Genomic DNA, 7,166 nt, shown 5'->3' on the forward strand with positions numbered 1-7,166 from the left:
GAATACCCCGTACACAATGCAATGTCGTGAATGAGGGTAAACCAAAACATAGCTTCAAGTGCACAAGGTACCATGGTGATCTCAGGTCTAAGGATCACTTGCACAACTCCCACTATGAGAACCATCTTTTGATAATTAAGTAAGAATCCATAAGATGTTCTCATGGCTGCTCATTTCAGTGAACTCATTCCTCTAATGAGCACCCACATCTTTGTATTAGTGTCTCACACAAGTGATTGTGAGATCAATCGCCCTCTACATTGAGCATACATAAGATGTGCCAGTCTTTCCGGTAATATTGATCCCCGACTCAATATACCAATTTGACTGGGAATATTCTAAATTAGGATTTTAGGATTTTAGGTCTCACTGGTATTGTTGCTGGAAATTGGACCCGGGAGCAATCTTCGGTCGAGGGAGAGGGAGCTGCGGGTCACCACTGCGGGGCGGCGACCAGTCGGCGGGCGGCGTCCTCTGTTTGGGGTGGCCGGAGAGAGGGAGCAGGGGGTCCTCACAGCGGGACGGCGATCCGTCAGCGGGCGGCGTCCACCGTCTGGGGTGCCTGCAGGCAAGCCGGTGGCCGGGTTTTCCGGCGCCGGCCCTCCGACGCTCAAGTCAGGGAGGGGGCAAAGTGTATAGAGAGGAGATAAACAGTGTTTGTAGGGCACGGAATTTCCCAATCTCCTCCTGAGAAGCCAAGGCTCCCTTTTATAGGTGGGGGTCGGTTTACCTGCGATGTAACAGGGCGAGGCCATAGTACGGCTCGGCATGTGGCTCAGGTCGGCGCACGGTCAGGCGAATCATTGTGCTGATGTCGGCGGTGAGGGCGTCGTACGATCCGAACCAGTACGCTACCAGGCGAATCATTGCATTGGTGTCGGAGGTATGGCCGAGATCAGAGACTTATCATGGTTGACCAGACTCTGCTGGGCTAACTTGCCGTGGAGAGCTGAGAGTCCGTAGATGACAGGAGCCATACGCATTAATTGTGGAGTAAGCCGGAGATCCGCATTAATTGCAGAGTAGGCCGGAGATCCGCATTAATTGTGGAGTAAGCCGGAGATCCGCATTGATTGTTGAGTGAACTGGAGGTTTACAGTAGCCATGCGCAATAAATGCTGAAGCAGCGGCAGGATATGGTCCTCAGTTGGACCTCAGAGGAGTACGGCCGTAGTAGGTGGCTGACAAGGGTAGACCTTGAGCATCAGGATTTTCCTAGGTCGGAGGTCTCGAGGTCGGGCGTTCCGAGGTCGGACGCCGACTTTGGCTGTTCAGGGTCAGCGATTGTGCGGCTTCTTGGGGGCATTTGTGTCACCTGGGGGGGAAAAATCTTATTCTCCCAACACTACCCCCCGACTTCCGAGTTCGAGCGGCCTGTGGGCTCGGACGTGGGAAGTAAAGTCTATCATTAAAGTTGGGGGGCGAATCTCGTCCGCGCCCTCGTGTTTCTCGGAGTTTTTGTGGCGAGACCTGCGCCCTTGGGCGTTTCGAGGTTGCTTTATTCAGCGAACTTATGGTGGAGCTCGTATCCTTACGTTTCTCGGAGCGGATGTAACGGGGGTGGCGTCTCTTGGATTGCCAAGATCGCTTCGTGCGGCGGACCCATGGTGAGGGTCCTCGGGCTCAACGAGGCGGCGCCTCAATTCCGTAATCGAGACTCCCCGCTTATTAATGAGTGTGCCGTTACGGGGTTCAAAACGGACACGCGGCATGACCTAGGGTCGGACGCTTCCGATCTCGTATCACTGGATCATGGATCCGGCGAGGTGGAGGCTACATCGGGGCTCCACGTGCCCCGGGGCCTTATTAAATGAGGGGAGCGGAGGTGCCATCCGCTCGTTTTTCAAGGCGATTTGATTCTGCGGACCCATAATGAGGCCCCGAGGTCCGATGGGACAGGGCTTCGATTTCGTACCCGATTTATTGATCCGGAGTGGATACGGTGCCTCGGCCTCCGAGGTCGACACGTGGCGCAATCCGGTCGGGGGATGGAAACCGACCCCGCCGATTTGGGCCGTCAAGGGGGTCTATATAAGCCCCTCGAGTTTGCCCTAAAGGTTTTATTTGGCTGCCTCTTATTTTGTTGTCTTTCTCCCTTACTTCCTTCCTTAACCGAACCTCGCCGTCGGTGCCCGGAGCGATTTCTGGCGATGTCCAGTAGGTCCCTACCCTGTGATTGCTAGGGTTCCTCTTCTCTTTTCCTCCCAGTTTTCATCCTCTGCTTTTAATTTTATTTCGCTCTCCTGTGAAATGGGTCTTGGTCCGGAGGAGGTAGGGTCAAGTCTGTCAGGGGAGGAGTTGGAGTTAATCCGCTCCCGGTTTTTCTTCCAGCCCGGGTTTCGTCTCGAAACTGCGGGGCCGGAAGACAGGGTGACGCAGTCGCCCCCAGGTCGAATCGCGGTTTACCGCGAGACGCTTTGGGCCGGCCTACGGTTCCCTGTTCACGAGTTCGTGAGCAACTTGCTGGTCGAGTACCAACTCGTCCCAGCACAGCTCGCTCCGAACTCGTGGAGAACCATCATCGGGTTCCTCTCCCTGTGTCTCGGGCATGGGATCCCGATTACCGTGAGCGTCTTCCGTCGGTGTTTCTTATTAAAGAAGAACCCGGCGGACGCGGAGTGGCTATACTTTGCCTTCCGAGGCGGTATGTCGCTCTTTCACGGGGCCCCTTCCTCTATACATGAGTGGAAGGGGAAATTTTTCTTCCTCGCGTCCGAGGCGCCGTGGGGGTTCAATCCGAGGTGGGGACACCCTCGGTTGAAGGCCCTCAACAAGCTCTCCGAGCCCTCAGGGAGGGAGCAGAGGACCCTGGACTCTCTCCGAGCCCTCGGGAAGGGCTACGACCTGACCGAGCTCCTACGGGAGGACGCCCTGGCGAGCGTGGGTCTGAGCTCGGCGCGCCCCAAGGGTAAGGGTAGTTACATTAGTTTCTTTCCTTGTCCTTTGTTTTTACTGCCACTGGTCTGACACTTAGTGAAATTTTTGATTTCAGATATTCTCCATATGCCAACCAGCAACACATCACTTTTTTCCCGCCTGAGGAGGCGAGAGGCCGAGGCCGGGGGAGCTATGCCCCAGCCTCGGAAGAAGGCGAGGTCGGCCGGCGCTTCCACGTCGGCCGGGACGAGTGGCCTTGAGGCGGGGGCCTCTACAGCCGACCCAAGGCGGGCGCGGGTCGTCAGCGACGCGGGCCCAGCGGCCCCTCCTTGCCCTGCCCCCATTGCCCGGCGGGAGGGCCCGGCTTCGGGTTCCTCACAGCGCTCGGGGCCCGAGCCAACCAGGGGCCCTGAAGCAAGCGGCCCCGAGATCCCGAGGCCGGACGTGCCGAGCTCCTCAAGGTACTTTCAAGAGGAGTCGGATGAGCTGGACTCCCCTATCCCCGAGGGGAGTTCAGCTATTCATGATGCTGAGGTCGCACGCGCCGTGCTCCGGCGTGTGATGCTTCCGGCGGACCGGGCCGAATTCCGGAACATTTCGCTGGAAGAGGTCGTTGACAGTACCTACTGCAACACCGCCCGGGTAAGTCCTTTTCTTGATTTTCTTAAAGTTGTTCGTGAATCCATATGTTTTTAACTCACGATCATTTTGTCTCTTTCTTTACAGCATGTTCACGAGCTCGACACCCTGGTGTTCATCGCCCAGGGATGTCAGGAAGAGACCCGGCGGGTCAGCCGGCAGTTGGAGCCGGCTAAGAAAAGGATCGCCGATCTGGAGGCGGCGTTGGCCGAGGCCGAGACTCGGCGAGAGGCCACCGAGGCCAGGCGCCTCTCTGCGGCGGAGGCGCTTGAGGAGGAAAGGGCTGCTCACGCCCTGACCAGGTCGGCCTTGCGCGCTTCGGAGGCGCGCTTGGGGGAGGTCCAGTCCGAGGTTGCGGGCCTTAAGTACGAAGACGGAGTCTCCCGCCTTAAAATCGAGCAGCTCGAGGTTCGGAAGAGGAGGGCGCTCGAGCGAGCCGAGAACGCCGTGGATCTCTTTAAGGGGTCGCAGGAGTTCCGCGATATGCTCGAGGAGGAGACGGTGGACGGGTTCCTCTGGGGCTTCGAGAATTTCCGGCAGCAGATGGCCCGGTTCTGCCCCCAGTTCAACCTTTCGACGGTCCGTCCGAGGATGAACCTGGGCTATGGGTCCGACACGGAAGACCTTCCTGCCATTTTGACATCCGAGGCAGGATTGTACGAACAAGACCCCGCCGTGCCTTCGACGAGGGCGGCCGAGACGGACGGCGTCCCGGAGGCGGCACCGGCGGCCGAGACGGACGGCGTCCCGGAGGCGGCACCCGAGGCCCCTGCCCCCGACCCTGAGCCTGTGCCGGCTGAAGGTCCCGAGGTCATCACTGTGCCAGATGACCCCACGGATGTTGCTGCCGCCGCTTAAGACTTGGCGTATTTTTTCATGTCAGCGGACGAGATTGTGGAGGCACAGGCGGAGAAGATGGATCCTTCCCTGATAGAGATGCTAAAGAAGCGTGGGCAAGACAAGTTAGGGAGAAAGAAAGGTGCTGACTTGAAACGGAAAGGGGGATGGCATGATCTGGGAAGTGCTAAGCCAGTTGGAGAAGACCCCGAGCCTGTGCTGGCTGAAGGTCCCGAGGTCATCACCGTGGACGACCCCGCGGATGTTGCTGCCGCCACTTAAGACTTGGCGTATTTTTTCTTTTTCATTGTATCCGAGGTCGGCTCTTGAATGGCCGACCTCCAATTTTGTAATTGGCCTTCCGGCCCTTTGTCAATGAAAAAATACTTTTGTCGTTCTGTGCTCGTCTTTCCTTTCTTGTCGTGAATGAGGCTAGAGCCTTAGCTAACCGCCTCGATGACCTCTAACTTTGTATTTTAGTTTTCGGGCTGCTTAACGAAGTTGCCCTTTTTTCTGGGTTATATCTTGGCCTTCTCGGATTTTAGTCATTCCGACCAAAGGGAACTCCGAGCTTAGGTTTCTAGAAAATTTCTCTAAGTCCTATAACTCGGATCTTAGAATCGCAGAATCTGCCATGCCTGGCCTTTAGGCTACTAAGGCATCAGAGTCGGGCCTTAGCTCCTCAAGTAAGACCGGGCTAGGTCTGTGCGTGCCGTTATTCGGAGGGTCTAGTCGGGTTCCCGAACTCAACTCCGGACCCTTCGCGGGGAACGTGGGCTAATAATCAAGTTATTGCCGAAGGTTTTCATAGTTATCGTTCTCGGACTCTGCCGAGATTTCGGTGAGCAAGGCTGGGATTTTCAAAGATTGCCTTGGTATTTGTGTTTGGCTGGTACACTCGCGGCCGGGACCACTTTCTCAGCTAAACATCGGAGTTTACGCATGGGGACCGTGTTGGGCCCTAATTTATGAAGACTTTGTACAAATTATGGAGACTTGATGAGCGGAGCATGCATAATGTGGTTAGGAGATCGGTCTTAAGCCGACCCATTGGAGAAGCCCGACTTTCGGGCGAGATAAGACTCCGACGTTGGATGAGATTCCGCTTAGCAGTATGTAGATAAAATTTGACAAAGAGGGCGTCGAGTTAGATGTACCTCTTGCCTTCTCAGAATTATGCTTCACATGGCGGAGTAGGTTGCCTCCCTTCCTCGTCGACCTCCGGAGTCATTTTTGACTTTAAGGGGGCTCGGGCTTCTCACGGACCCGACGGCACCCGCCGAGGTTGAGAGGATTTGGGGAGACTTTATTGATTTGTAGCTTTTTGCGAGGTCGAGGGAGCTTGAGACCCTATGGTCGGACCTCGGGGCGCCCCAACCTTGGTCGAGGAATCTCGCGTCAGGTCGGCGGTTCTGTGGACGCTTTGCTGACCTGTGGTGCCTCCCGAGGTCGAGGGAGTTTGGGACTCTACGGTCGACCCTCGGGGCATCCCGACCTTAGTCGAGGGATCGTTCGTCAGGTCGGCGGGTCTGGGCACGCTCTTCCGACCTGCGACGCTTTCCGAGGTCGAGGGAGTCTGGTTCTCTACGGTCGACCCTCGGGGCATCCCGACCTTAGTCGAGGGATCGTTCGTCAGGTCGGCGGGTCTGGGCACGCTCTACCGACCTGCGACGCTTTCCGAGGTCGAGGGAGTCTGGTTCTCTACGGTCGACCCTCGGGGCATCCCGACCTTAGTCGAGGGATCGTTCGTCAGGTCGGCGGGTCTGGGCACGCTCTACCGACCTGCGACGCTTTCCGAGGTCGAGGGAGTCTGGTTCTCTACGGTCGACCCTCGGGGCATCCCGACCTTAGTCGAAGGATTGTTCGACAGGTCGGCGGGTCTGGGCACGCTCTACCGACCTGCGACGCTTCCCGAGGTCGAGGGAGTCTGGTTCTCTACGGTCGACCCTCGGGGCATCCCGACCTTAGTCGAGGGATCGTTCGACAGGTCGGCGGGTCTGGGCACGCTCTACCGACCTGCGACGCTTTCCGAGGTCGAGGGAGTCTGGTTCTCTACGGTCGACCCTCGGGGCATTCCGACCTTAGTCGAGGGATCGTTCGACAGGTCGGCGGGTCTGGGCACGCTCTACCGACCTGCGACGCTTCCCGAGGTCGAGGGAGTCTGGCTCTCTACGGTCGACCCTCGGGGCATTCCGACCTTAGTTGAGGGATCGTTCGACAGGTCGGCGGGTCTGTGCACGCTCTACCGACCTGCGACGCTTCCCGAGGTCGAGGGAGTCTAGTTCTCTACGGTCGACCCTCGGGGTATCCCGACCTTAGTCGAGGGATCGTTCGACAGGTCGGCGGGTCTGGGCACGCTCTACCGACCTGCGACGCTTCCCGAGGTCGAGGGAGTCTGGTTCTCTACGGTCGACCCTCGGGGCATCCCGACCTTAGTCGAGGGATCGTTCGTCAGGTCGGCGGGTCTGGGCACGCTCTGCCGACCTGCGACGCTTTCCGAGGTCGAGGGAGTCTGGTTCTCTACGGTCGACCCTCGGGGCATCCCGCCCTTAGTCGAGGGATCGTTCGACAGGTCGGCGGGTCTGGGCACGCTCTACCGACCTGCGATGCTTCCCGAGGTCGAGGGAGTCTGGTTCTCTACGGTCGACCCTCGGGGCATCCCGACCTTAGTCGAGGGATCGTTCGACAGGTCGGCGGGTCTGGGCACGCTCTACCGACCTGCGACGCTTTCCGAGGTCGAGGGAGTCTGGTTCTCTACGGTCGACCCTCGGGGCATCCCGACCTTAGTCGAGGGATCGTTCGACAGGTCGGCG

The sequence above is a fragment of the Phoenix dactylifera genome, unplaced genomic scaffold (assembly GCF_009389715.1).
Source record: "Phoenix dactylifera cultivar Barhee BC4 unplaced genomic scaffold, palm_55x_up_171113_PBpolish2nd_filt_p 001045F, whole genome shotgun sequence".
NCBI classification, from domain to species: Eukaryota; Viridiplantae; Streptophyta; class Magnoliopsida; order Arecales; family Arecaceae; genus Phoenix; species Phoenix dactylifera.